The sequence below is a fragment of the Pyrus communis genome, chromosome 16 (genome assembly GCF_041283825.1).
Source record: "Pyrus communis isolate YQ-2024b chromosome 16, ASM4128382v1, whole genome shotgun sequence".
Classification (NCBI taxonomy): Eukaryota; Viridiplantae; Streptophyta; class Magnoliopsida; order Rosales; family Rosaceae; genus Pyrus; species Pyrus communis.
The window spans coordinates 26,014,353-26,028,968 of NC_142580.1; the positions used below are offsets into that span (position 1 = coordinate 26,014,353).

The following is a 14,616-nucleotide window of genomic DNA, read 5'->3' on the forward strand; positions in this document are numbered from 1 at the left end:
ATGTGAATGTATTTCACGGTATTACAAATGCCCATATGTAACCTTCTAGGTTCAACATCTTTTGGCTATTTGTATTGTATTCAAGTACATAGGTCTATTTTTTCACGTTCTTACAAAATTGTAATGGAATTGCCTTTCTCCATTTTGGCCAATAATTTTGTTAACGGAAAAAGAACGGGACTCAATATCAACACAGCTCATTGATGAATTTAGTAGCTACTTGTAAAAACCAAAATTACCATTGGTTATCATCAATCTGTGATCCCATATTCTCATGTGCATGCGCATGCATAAAAGCTTTTCATTTCTTTGGATATCCATTGCCTCTTCAAAGGCATTACACCATCTCTTCTAGGATAGTCATAGTTTAGAGAATGAGGATCATAACCTCCTCTTGAGCATTATAGAGCTTGGATTTTAATCTCCACTTTGGGAGTTGAGTCATTGGAACCTATATGTCTATCATGCTTCATGCATGAGACATCAACATTCCCATGTCCATGGATTATCCTTTCTGGGATGTGTATCCATGCAGCGAATGTCATGCTTCCGGCATGTTGCAGTTATGCTTCGGAAATGCAATAGTTCAGTAGTGTCATATTCTTCTTCTTTCAAATGATTAAACCTTTTGAGTCCAAAGGTTTGCCACGCTTCAGGCGTGCAATAGATAAATCATTTACTGCATCATTATTTTTGTCCAACAGGAACATCAATTCATGTAAGCACATTTGCAACAAGTATATGTGATTTCATCACTTTCATTGCATCATTAAATGCATCTGGCATTTGATTTGCGTAATGTTGCAACATTCAATTATTCTCAATTCGTTTTTATATTGATTGCTTCATGAATCAAAATAAGACAAATTCTCTTCGTTCTTCTGGAACGGTCTTTTCTCATCATTCTTCTGGAATGATATTTTCTCATCGTTCTTCTGAAACGATGTTATTTTCTCCCCCTCACTGTGGGAAAATTGTCTTATCAAAATGACAATCCGCAAACCACGCGGTAAACATATTCTCAGTCAAGGGTTCCAAATATTGAATGATAGATGGTGTTCAACATCAATGCCCAATCCGCGATGATGCCTCATTTCAGTACGTTGTGGCAGTGCAATAGGCACAAAGATAATACAACCAAAAACTCGTGGATGTGTAATGTTTGGCTTGTGTCCAAACACAAGTTGTACTAAAAAGTATTGATGGTTGGCAACAGGTCTCAACCGAATTAATATTGCATCATGCAAAATAGCATGTACCCATGTAACAACTGGCAATTTTATTTTCATTAGCAGAGCGCGGGTAATCAATTTCATCCGCTTAATAAATACTTCTGCTAAACCATTTTGAGTATGGACATGAGGAACTTCTAGTCCTTATTTAATAGCCTGTAGACTGAGACTTTTATGGCTTTTATTACAATTAAGTTGAGGCACTTTGGCTCTTCAAACTTAAGGTACTCAACAAGGAACTTCATGTCTTGATCTTGAAGATCTAGGGACTTCATGCCCAATCTTTTTGCATGATGGACCTTCAGATCCAATCATTTTTATATGATGAGGATCAAGAAATTGCAGGTTTTGATCTGATCAAGGAACTTCAGGTCTTGTTGTAGACATTGAAATTTCAGTGAAATAAATGTTGACTAATGTATTAAAATTACAACCTTTATTCGTTTCACCTACATCACACACTCATTTCACCTACAACTTCCACTTACTTCACCAACCTCACACACTTATTTCACCTACATCACAACACTCATTTCACCTACAACTTCCACTTACTTCACTAACCTCACACACTTACTTCACCTACCAACTCCATTTATTTCACCTACAACATCCACTCACTTCACCAAAAAAATGGATGGTGGTGATTCACTCTCAAAGCCTATAAATAGGCCTCTCCATCAAGAGAAAAATGGGAGGAATTTACATTACACCAAAACCTTGAAGCCTTGAAACTCTAAAGCTCTCAAGCAAATCCCGAAGGATCAAGAAAGAACTATTCGTTCTTCGTCAAATCCTTCTTCAAGATCAAGCCCCAACGGCCCTTGAAGAACTTCCACCAACTCAAGATCAAGCCCCGACGGCCCTTGAAGAAAATGTTCATCGTTCATCATCCGTTCATCCTAAGATCAAGCCCCAACGGCCCTTTGGATCAACAACCTCAACAAATCCACACATCCAATCGTTCTTACAAGATTAAGCCTAAAAGCCCTTGAAGATCCGCTCATCCATCAACCTTCAAGATCAAGCCCAAAAGCCCTTTGAAGAAATCCGCACAACCATTATTCAAGATCAAGCCCAAAAGCCCCCTTGAAGACCTGTTCAGCAACCTTCAAAGATCAAGCCCTGAAGGGGGCCCTTGAAGAAACTTTCCTCAACCTTCAAGATCAAGCCCCAACGGCCCTTGAAGAAACTTCAAACCATTCATTCAAGATCAAGCCTCGACGGCCCTTGGATCAATCGCACATCCACAAATCAACACCTTACGGAGATCGAATCAAAGGATCAAATTACAAAGAGATTGTAACCCTAAAATCATTAATTAATACAAAATATATTTTTGTACACGTGTTCTTGTTTTAGGAAAATTCGTGTTTAAAAATTTGGCACGCCCGGTGGGACAATCTCTACCTCTCATCTCTTTCTCCGTTCAAGAAAACCAAAGCACACCTCCAAAATCAATGGCATCAAGCAAGGGATAAGCCGTTCTTGCAACCACCAAGGGAAGAAGCATGAGCACTTCCGCCACGAATAGAGCATCCATTTGTGCCACAACCACTCCTCAACATGCCGCTGCAAAGTTAATACCGCTAAGCAAGCAAGATGAGCATCAAAGGCGCGAGTCGATCATCAACCTGACCTTGCTGAGGGCACCAAAGCATGCTGCTAAGGCGCACAAGATGACATCCCAAAATGGCCAATGGGGTTCTTCATCAGCACCCTAGATGTCTGAAGGAAAGTCGTGTCTATTGGTTGCACAAGTTATGACCATCGGCGTCACCTCTGTTGAAGAACAATTGGCTCAAATGAGTGAAGCAATTGCAAAGCTCACACGGACTGTGGAAGAGAAGGATTTGCAGATCGTCGCACTCATCAACCAACTAGATGCGCGACTCGACATGAAAGTCGACCCAAATGTTGGTTCATTAAAGAAAGAAGTCGACGAAGAAGAGGAGCCTCCAGCGGAGAAAGTTGAAGAGAAGCTGAAGCTAGACCAAGTAACGACGTTCATGGGATCTCTCTCTATCCAGCAGCTACAAGAGATGACTGCAAGCACCATCAAGACATAATACGAAGGAAGCTCAAATGACTCCGTACTGTACTCAAAGCCTTACTCCAAGAAGATTGATGCTTTGAAGATGCCAAGGGGTTATCAGCCCCCAAAATTCATACAGTTCGATGGAAAAGGCAACCCAAAGCAACATGTCGCCCATTTCATTGAAACTTGCAACAATGCTGGGACAGAGGGAGACTACCTTGTCAAACAGTTCGTGCGCTCTCTGAAAGGTAACGCCTTTGATTGGTACACCGACCTCGAACCCGAGTCTATGAACAGTTGGGATTAGCTAGAAAGGGAATTTCTCAACTGCTTCTACAACATTCGTCGCACTATGAGCATGCTGGAGCTGACCAGTACGAAACAGTGGAATGATGAACTTTTCGTCGACTACATCAATAGGTGGCGTTCATTAAGCCTGGATTGCAAAGATCGGCTTTCTGAAACCTCCACCCTTGAGATGTGCGTTCAAGGCATGCAGTGGGGACTACACTACATCCTTCAAGGCATCAAACCACGAACATTTGAGGAGTTAGCCACCCGCGCCCATGATATGGAGTTAAGCATCGCCCGTCATGGGAAGAAAGAATCGATCCCCGACTACAAGAACGACAAAGTTTTGGGGCCACAGGTGGATAAGGCTGCGTGGAAACCCACCAAGGAAGCAATGACGGTCAACACAACTCCAGTCAAAATCCATACACGAGACAAGGCGATTCAAACCGAAGCTTTTCGTGATCAAGAGATACGTAAACGCACTTTGAAAGAGCTTGAGGAGAAGACTTATCCATTAACCGACTCTGATGTGGTTGCCATGTTGAAAGACTTGCTTGACAAAAAGGTGATCGACCTACTTGAGTGCAAACGGCTGGAAGATATGAATCGTACTGACAGTCCAAGGTATTGTAAATTCCACCGCTTCATCAGTCATCCGACGGAAAAGTGCTTTGTGCTAAAAGATCTCATCATGAAGTTGGCTCAGAAATGGATCATCGAGCTAGATCTTAATGATGTGGTGAAGTCAAACTATACAACCGTTACTTCTGGCTCTTTCAACTCAAAATCTTCACCTCAACCGCTGGGGGCATGCTTCAAAACCATGTCGGTCAAGTCAAGTGAAGTTGAAGGATGGACTTATGTCACTCCAAAGAAAATGCACAAGAAACATACGTCTCCTCCATAAGTTCACCAATCGGAAAGGGGGCAAAGCATCTACCGTCAACCTTCAAAGCTACATGAAAGTGTTGAGGATGATGAAATTATGACACGAAGATCGTCCGTTGCCATCACGTGCGCGATTTCTTCCCCAAAGACTTCTTCAATCACTCAGTCAAGACTCCTTGCTATGAAGATTGCAAGGAATGCCTCTCTAAGATCGTTTGACAAATTCAAAAAGCTCCTCGTTCGCACGAGCCTAAAAGGCGACAACTAAACGCTCCTGGCCTGCAAGAGCATAAACTGTGTACGGCAAAATCATCATCAAAATCACTATTAAAATCATTAAAAAAAAAAAACCATCACTCATTTGAACTACGTCATGACTTGATCCCTCCTCAACCAAGGGTACGTAGGCAACTTGAAACTTCAAAACTTCAAGTACAGTCACATCATCAACAAAAACACAAACACTTTGAAGAATAAAGAGCAAATTCAAGAATGCAAACACTTCATTTCTTTAAAAGAAAAAAGTCGGCCCTAAAACCTGATTACAAAAAAAACAGAAGACACTACTTAAAAACTATGTCCCTAAAACTACGGAGGTGATCTTCAAGCAAGCCTTCCAAAGTCTTCAAAGTCTTTACCTCGGTGGGAGACAAGATGGGCAATTCCATAGCCATGCCTTTCTCTTGTTCTAGGCGTGAAATCTCCTCTTAGCATCGAGAAAGTGTAGCTCCCTGCTCCCCGAGAACACTTTCAAGTCGTGATGCTTCGATGCCCAGCTGTTCTTGCTCTCGTATCAACGTATCTAGACATACCTGGACGGAAGCTAAAGAAGTCTCTGTGGCTTGATAATCTCCCGAATCAGCTTGCTGAGAAGACCAGACTTGGGTTAGTGACAAGTCTATTGCTACAAGCTGGTGAGCTCTAATATATGGACTCAACTTCTTCGAAAAAATAGCATTAAAAAGACACCAGCTGCTGGGTGGCTTTGACTTCAATAAAGGGCTGCCTGATTTAAGTGATGCCTTCTCTCCTTCCTCCACCACAAGACAGCAAATATTGCAGCGACTGTGCAATGGTTGCGCAGCGATGATGCGATCCCATATATATATATATATATATATGTACAAGAACCCAGAGAAGCAGATGGAGTACAGCGACTTTGCAAATAATGGTGCGGTGACTATGCAAACAGCAATTCGCATACAGTGAATGATGTAATAAGATGACTGTGCAAATAAATAAAAAAAAAAAAAAAAAAAGCTCCGCATGCGGTGCAGCAAGGAACCTAACAGTGCCAATCTACCATACTCGTCATCAGAACAATGTACAAGCACACAAAAAGAAGGCGCAAGCTACTGTTAACAAGTCAAGAAGAAAAAGGAAAAGAGATGGTGGCGACAGAATTATTGAAAGAAGAAAATAGGGGGAAGGATGGTGCACGGCACCAACTTGCAAAAGTATCATTTAAAAAAAAATAAAAATAAAAAAAAAGGAAGTAACACATCTTAATATGTTTTGTTTGTACTTAACACAATACGCTGAATGAAATAAAGCATGTCTATTGATATCTTCAAGAAATTACAAATGCGTACAAAAAAAAAAAAAAAAAGAAAAAAAGGAGGGAGCCTTCACAAAAGTTGCTCACGTGAAGCCCCACTACTTGGCGAAACCCTAGGAACGGGAGGCATTGAAGATAGATTATTCGAAGCCTCAATACTTGGTTGAACACTACATGACGAAGAATGTAAGAACAATGTAGGTCTTTTGTTTTTGGTCATATGTAGGTCTTTTGTTTCTTATTTTACCCTGAGTTCCAATTAGAATGTAAGAACCAAAATATTAAAGAAATAAATATGACTTTGAAATCATTGCAAATGATTGGATGATTACTTATGTGTTGATTAACGTGTTTATTTTTTGTTAGTGGCACATCATATGATTTGCATATTTGGTTCAAAAAGTTTGTTTACCTAACATTACTCTTAGGTGAGACCCACATGCAATGTACGAGCTCACATCTTCTATGTCTAAAGCCAACACAAAGGTGAATGGTGTTTTTGGTGTCATCAAGCTTCAACAAAAATATTTGGACAAAAATGGCCCCAAGACAAAAAAAATTTCAAAGGCATCCCAAAATAATGCATCAAATAAGGCAGGGGTATTTTTGTCATTTTAATAGTGTTTTTTAAATAATTAATTTTTTTGTGCTGTTTTTGTTTTTTAATTAATACCTCACAATAGGCTAGCAATACTGTGATTCAATTTCTCTATTTTTTAAATACGTTCAAAACATCTTAAGAGGTGTGTAATCCTAGTTATAAAAAAGGTCTTTCAAATGTGGATAATATTGTGATTAAATTAGTTGTCAAATGATTGTTTTTTTCTTCTAACAAATGATATTATCTACACTAAGGGGGATGAAGGGTGGACTTAGCCTCACAATGGACTAGCAATAATGTGATTCAATTAGTTGTTTATTAAATATTATTTTCTTTATTCTTAATGTAAATTCTATAGAGACCGATTTTATTATGTGGATTCAACTGCTTTAATAGGTTTATGATGGGTTTCTTCTAGCATAATCTAAGATTATTCATTTACTTCAAATATTTGACTTTTCTTTTGTCAATTTACACATATAAATACATCTAAAACGTGTAACTCGCGAATAGCACGCCGTGATTCAAAAAATGCCATCTGCACGTCCATGAGCACTTGCATGAAGGCTAGTATGTTAGAAAATGTGTGAACAAGTATGTTAATTTTTCTGTTCAAATAGTTTTATTGTACTATTATATAATAGAACGATTCTTACATGACACACCCCGACCTAAATCAAGGCGTGCTAGCCGTCACGTGAGAATGACGTAACCATGTGCACAATGCGGAAGCAAAATGATATAGGGAAATACAAATAAATAAAAACCAAACTGCTAAAAGTACTGGCTAAAATAAGGTGTTACTGCGAGATTAAGTGTGAAATACACAATCAGAGCATAAATAGCTTAAGTGCAGTCAGACTGGACAAGTACTAATTAAACAACACCCAAAGGTGATCCCACATTTGTGAAATTTGTCAGAACCACCACTAGAATCCTCGTATGCCACCAACAATAACTCCTACCTAGAACCTGGAGAGGCGCAAAACAGAAAGTGTGAGTGGGCAAAAACAAAGCTTTTCAAAATCATTTCATTTCTCAAAAGTTCTAACCCCTCGCCGTAAAACTTGTATAATTTCCCAGAAAATAGAATATATATATATATATACACACACACATACATATACCACAACCATACTCAAAATAGCAAAATTCACCAAAATGTCATGTCAAATATCTCAGCATAACAATATATGTAAGCCAGGTGATATAAATCAATGCAAATGATATGTCAGCTGGAGTCACCTAACGTGACCTGTACGGTTCAAATCCACATCTCAACAAATATACCTGCACACGAGTCGGAACCACCAAAAGTGGTCTATAAGACAAGACTAGGTGTAAATAAATACACTCTCAAATGCTACGATCACGTGAAGACTATGCGAATAATCGCGGGTCACCTACGAGTCGGAACCACCTATAGTGGTCTGTACGATAGGACTGTGCACCTAACTTGGATCCAAGATGAGCGTATGGTGCGGAAGGTGAACATCATATGAAGGATTGTACCTAAACTCCAGGCGGGAGCACTAACACCGGGGTGCAGGTTTATGAGCTCTCAATGCATCACATCGTATCTCGCATAACTAAAGCAATCTCATATATTTAATTTATGAACTTACCTGGCACTTACCTATGCGTCCGCATCACCAATCATAAATATATGCAACTACTAAAGCATAAATAAAATAGGCGGATACTTTGCATAGCATTTCAAGACATATAATCATTCAATTTCATTTTCTGGGAAAAATCTCAAGTATATAGGTATATACAAAAAACCAAAAGCCCACTCACTGATATGTGGAAGGGTCGTAGCCCCCAAGCCTCGATTGACTGCGCTCGTATTGAGGATAGGTCTCACCTATATGTGAAACAACTATATAAACGTTAATTTAAAGCACATAAATGAAACTAGCTAATAACTTCTCAAACATTGCTCAAATGGGGTGATTGAATATACCAACGTGATCTACTCAACCCCACGAACATCCCCATATTTTTAGAAAAATTTTCCGACATCCCACGCGGCGCCACGCGCCGGCCAAGGCACTGCCAGACGCACCCCCACGCGCGGCCACGTGTGTGGCATGCTTAACGGTAACCATTAACGCTATTAGGAATATTCCGTTAAAACTAACCTGACGCCGCTAGAATATTTCGTCAAACTTGACGGAATATTCCGTCGTCTTCAACCTTGGTTTGCCAGTGACCGTCGCCGTCGTCGAAAACTAGAAAAACTCCAATTCATCAGTTCTCTTCCATTTCTCAACCAAAATTCATGAACTTTGCACCAAAATGAAGCTTATCACAAGTAAAACAAAACCTTACCACTTTCAAGCCCTAAAATTCACAGGATCTCACCAGAGAAGCCTTGATAATCCGGCCAAAACTTGAAACTCGCTAAACTCGACTTCCCGACGTCCAAAACACCTTGTTTTTCTTCTCTGAGCTTCGGGAGAGTGTTCTAAAGCTTTCTAGCATCTTAGAATCTCCCAAAAACTTCACATTTACGTGTGCATGAACAGTACCTCAAACCGGAGATTATGGTTCTTGGGTTTTCCGACAGCTTCACGTCCTAAAAATGGTATAGATGTACTTAGGCGCTTGTATGGAACATGAAATCCACCTTCAAGGTCTCGATCCGTGCAAAAAATGGCTGATTCGAAGGTTGTTCGTACAACTTGTACGGAATTTGCAGAAAAATTTGAGAGGGAGGAGAGAGATAGTCAACAGGGTTGTTTGGGTGTATGAGTATGTGGTCTAGTTTGCAGCCAATCAAAACAAAGAAAATTTACTTCTAATTGGGTCCAACATAAAAGGAACAAAATGAATTGATCCCAATCCAAAGCTTAAACCGCACAACACCAGACAACGCTCAAGGGTAAATTCGTCATTTCACACCATCGATAATATAATTCAGGATGGGCTGTCACATTACATCTTGATGAAAATAAACAAACAAAAATTGAAAGAGTAATATGATTTGGATACTCAAAATTAACACATTTGTTGACATTCTCTAATACAGGTGCAGTTCATATACAGTGGTAAGACTTAGGCCTGGCAATTCCTGACATGACCTGATAACCCAACACGACACGACACGACACGAAATTAACAGGTGTTCGGGTCGACACGATAACGAATCGGGTCGTTATCGGGTAACCCGATAAGCACCTGTTAAGATAACGGGTTGGTTCGGGTATACACGTGGGTAACACGATACACGATAAGCAGAATATTAATTTAATAATTTTATAACCCTACAAAAATACTATAATAATTATATATATTAATTTAACAATTTTATACCCCTAAAAACTATAATAAATATATATATATATATATATTAAATTAACTATAATAATTATACCCCCAAAATATTAACTATAATAATTATATATATATATATATATTAAATTTTAAATTAAATTTTATACCCTAAAAACTATAATAATTAATATGCATCATGTCGTCCTTTGAAGAAAAATGGAGGGAAAAATGAAAATTATAAGAAAAGCTAAAAAGGAAACAAAAAAGAGAGGGAAAGATGGGACCTAGTGGTATTTTCAATTTTGCTTGCTACTAGTAGGGTGGGTTTTTCTACCGTGGTCTCTCAAGTGTGCACTTGTTATTGTTAAGATAAGATCCGACAACTGTATTCCTATCATTTGTACGTCATTTACCTCTCTCTTCCTCCTTTTTTTCTTGAGAAATTTTTCATTGTGACGGGAATACAAATAGTACACCATGTGTTTTAATAGAAGTGGTGAGAACTTTTATTTTTTTAAGTTATTAACTTCTTATCACACATATCCCACTATTTTTATAATGACACGTAATGTACTACTCCGTGTGCCGGTCAATTATACGTACAAAATAAATAGATTTAAATCTACTGAATAAATATATATATACACACACACCATTGAACTTGATGGGATACGCATTCTACGAAACTAGTTTCAATGATCCAACCGTCAAACATGTTTGTATGTACTTCGAGATCGCATACGCCAAAATTTGAAAAACAACAAACATTATGAGATCAAGTAACAGGACAAAATTTTTCGACGGTTATAAAACAAATCACGATTTAACGGTTATTTTAACTCCGATTTTGATGATTTTTTACAAGTACACTCCTTGACCCTATATGAATACAATGATTGAATTCGATCTTCAATTTAAAATATTTACACTAGTGGATACCACAACATCTTATGTTATACTTAATGAAAGTATAAATAAACTCTTAAGTTTTAGTGAATCTATTGTTTTGATCGGATACGCATTCTACGAAGATAGTTTCAATGATCCAACCGTCAAACATGTTTGTATATACTACGAGATTGCATGCACCAAAAATTGCAAAAAACAAACATTCTGAGATCAAGTAACGAGACAAAACTTTTCGACGGTTATAAAAAGAAAAATCACGATTTAACGATTATTTTAACTCCAATTTTGATGATTTTTTACAGTTACTGTGACAGCCTGTTCCGGATTTTCAAACCGTATGGGGTGAAATGACGATTTTGCCCCTATTATGGTTGTTTCGTTGTGTGGTTGTTTTTGGGTGTTGCTTGGCTGGTTTTGGACCACACACACTCTCCCACACCCCCCTCACCCTTTTCCCTGTCCTGCATCCCTGTCCCGAGCCCTTTCTCTCTCCCATTTCTATCCTTCTTGTACGGACGACAATCAAAACCATCCAAACCTTCGAAGATCGAGGAAACAAATTACATATTCGTGCTCGTGAGGTCTGTAGGAGTTTAACCATACCCATTTCAGGTAAGAATACCTTCGTTTTCACATCGAAATCGGGATGCCTCGATTTGGTCACTGTTCATGCACACGTTAATTCTTGTGTTTTTGAGAATTTCAAGCTTGTAGGAAGCTTGGTGAGGTCCTTAGGAGGCTCGGGATGGTTCGTTTGAAGGTTTTGGACATCGGGATCGTGAGTTACAAGCTTGGCCGGAGTTGGTGGTGTTTTCCCGGTGAGATTCCGTGTGTTTTAGTGCTTGAAAGTGGTATGGATTTGTTCATCTTGTTGTAAGCTCCATTTTGGTACCAATTTTGTGAAATTTGGTTGAAAAACGAGTGAGATACAAGGTTTTAAAGTTTCCCCGATTTTCCGGCGCCGACGACGGCGCCGGAGCTTCGCCAGAGAAGATGACGGAATATTCCATCATTTTGGACGGAATATTCCTAACAGCGTTAACGGAATCCGTCAGAGTTAACAGAATATTCCTGATGCCATTAGTGTGCCAGGCACGTGCTTGCGCGTGGCCGGCGCGTGTGGCCGTGCCTTGGCGGACGCGTGGGGGGGCGTGCGGCGGTGGAAAATTTTTCTAAAAATATGGGTATGTTCCTGAGGTTGAGTAGATCACGTTGGCATATTCATACACCCCATTTGAGCATTGTATGAGAAGTTATTTCATAAGGTTGGTTATGTGTTTTAAAATTAACGTTTTTATAGTTGTTTCGCATATAGGTGAGACCTATCCCGAGGACGAGCGCGGTCACTCGAGGCAAGGGGGTTACGACCCTTCTACATACCAGTGAGTGGGCTTTTGGTTTTCCGTATATACCTATATACTTATGCTTTTCCCAGAAAATGAATTGAAACGTTTATACGTTTTTATGCCATGCATTATGTTTGCCGTTTGTTTATGCATTGTTAGTAGCCTCTATATATATATATATATATATATATGTATGTTGGTGCTGCAGACGCACAGGTAAGTGCCAGGTGAGTATGGTTTATGCTTATGTTCAATAGTGATTTGAGATGCATAGAGAGCTCATAACCTGCACCCCCGGTGTTAGTGCTCCCACCTAGAGTTGGGCATAGTCCTTCACGTGATGTTCACCTCCCGCACCACACGCTCATCTTGGATCCAAGTTAGGTGCACAGTCCTGTCGTACATACGACTTTAGGTGGTTCTGACTCGTAGGTGACCTGCGATTATTCGCCCAACCTTCACGTGATCGTAGCAATTGAGCGTACTTATAATACATCCAGTCCTGTCGTACAGACCACTCTAGGTGGTTCCGACTCGTGTGCAGGTATAGTTAGTGAGATGGAGATCTGAGCTCTAGATTCAGCCGTATAGATCACGTTAGGTGACTCCGGCTGACAGATTCATGGCGTTGATTTTGACATTTTCCTGAACACTTGCATTTATTCGAGGCATTTGGCATGGCATATTTCTGAGCATGACTTATATATATATATGTATGTATATTCTACTTTTCTGGGAAGTATACAGGATTTACGGCCAGGGGTTAGAACTTGTTTATGAAATGGTTTTTGAAAAGCTTTGTTTTTGCCCACTCACACTTTTTGTTTTGCGCCCCTCCAAGTTCTAGTTGGATAGCACTTCTGGTGGCTCCCCAGAGGATTTCCTCGGCACATCTGACAGATTATCACCTGTATAGGACCACCTTTAGGTGTGTTTTGTAGTGTTGTTTCTTCCGAACTGCATTAGGTCTTCGTGCTCTGAACTTGTTTTTCACGCTTGCACATGTAGGTTCTTACGTTGTGTATAGCTGGTTTTTATTTATTCGTACTTTTATTATTATTTTATTAGCTTCCGCACTGTGCACATGGTTACGTCACTTCCACGTGACGGCCAGCATGCCCTGACCTCGATCGAGGTGTGTCAGTTACACTCCTTGACCTTATATGAATACAATGAATGAACTCGATCTTCAATTTAACATATTTACACTTGTGGATACCACAAAATCTTATGTTATTCTTAATGAAAGTATAAACAAACTCTTAAGTGTTAGTGAATCAATTGTTTTGATGGGATACACATTCTACGAAACTAATTTCAACGATCCAGCTGTCAAACATGTTTGTATATACTTCGAGATCTAATATGCCAAAAATTGCAAAAAATAAGCATTCAGAGATCAAGTAATGGGACAAAACTTTTCGACGGTTATCAATGAAAAATCACAATTTAACGATTATTTTAACTCCGATTTTGATGATTTTTTACAGCTGCACTCCTTAACCCTTTACGAATACATTGAATCAACTCAATCTTCAATTTAAAATATTTACACTGGTGGATACCACAAAATCTTATGTTATACTTAATGAAAGTATAAATAAACTCTTAAATGTTAGTGAATCTATTATTTTGATGGGATACACATTCTACGAAACTAATTTCAACAATCCAACCGTCAAACATATTTGTATATATTTCAAGATCGCATACGCCAAAAATTGCAAAAAACAAATATTCTGAAATCAAGTAACGGGACAAAACTTTTCGACGGTTATCAATGAAAAATCAAGATTTAACGGTTATTTTAACTCCGATTTTGATAATTTTTTACAGCTACACTCTTTGACCCTATGTGAGTACAATGAATGAACTCGATCTTCAATTTAAAATATTTACACTAGTGGATACTGCAAAATCTTATGTTATACTTAATGAAAGTATGAATAAACTCTAAGTGTTAGTGAATCTATCGTTTTGATGGGATACGCATTCTATGAAATTAATTTCAATGATCCAACCATCAAACATGTTTGTATATACTTCGAGATCGAATACGCCAAATTTGAAAAAAACAAACATTCAGAGATCAAGTAACAGGAGAAAAGTTTTCGACATTTATCATTGAAAAATCATGATTTAACGGTTATTTTAACTCCGATTTTGATGATTTTTTACAATCACACTCCTTGACCCTATGTGAATACAATGAATGAACTCGATCTTCAATTTAAAATATTTACACTAGTGGATACTACAAAATCTTATGTTATACTTAATAAAAGTATGAATAAACTCTTAAGAGTTAGTGAATCTATTGTTTTGATGGGATACGCATCCTATGAAATTAATTTCAACGATCTAACCGTCAAAATTGTTTGTATATGCTTCGAGATCGCATATACTAAAAATCACCAAAAACAAACATTCAGAGATCAAGTAAAGGGACAAAACTTTTCGACGGTTATCAA

General features: G+C 38.6%; 1 pseudogene; it reads left to right on the forward strand.

The window, feature by feature from the left end:
• The first annotated feature begins 2,995 nt into the window (after positions 1-2,995).
• On the forward strand, positions 2,996-9,691 carry LOC148690196 (uncharacterized; annotated as a pseudogene).
• The last annotated feature ends 4,925 nt before the right edge of the window (positions 9,692-14,616 follow it).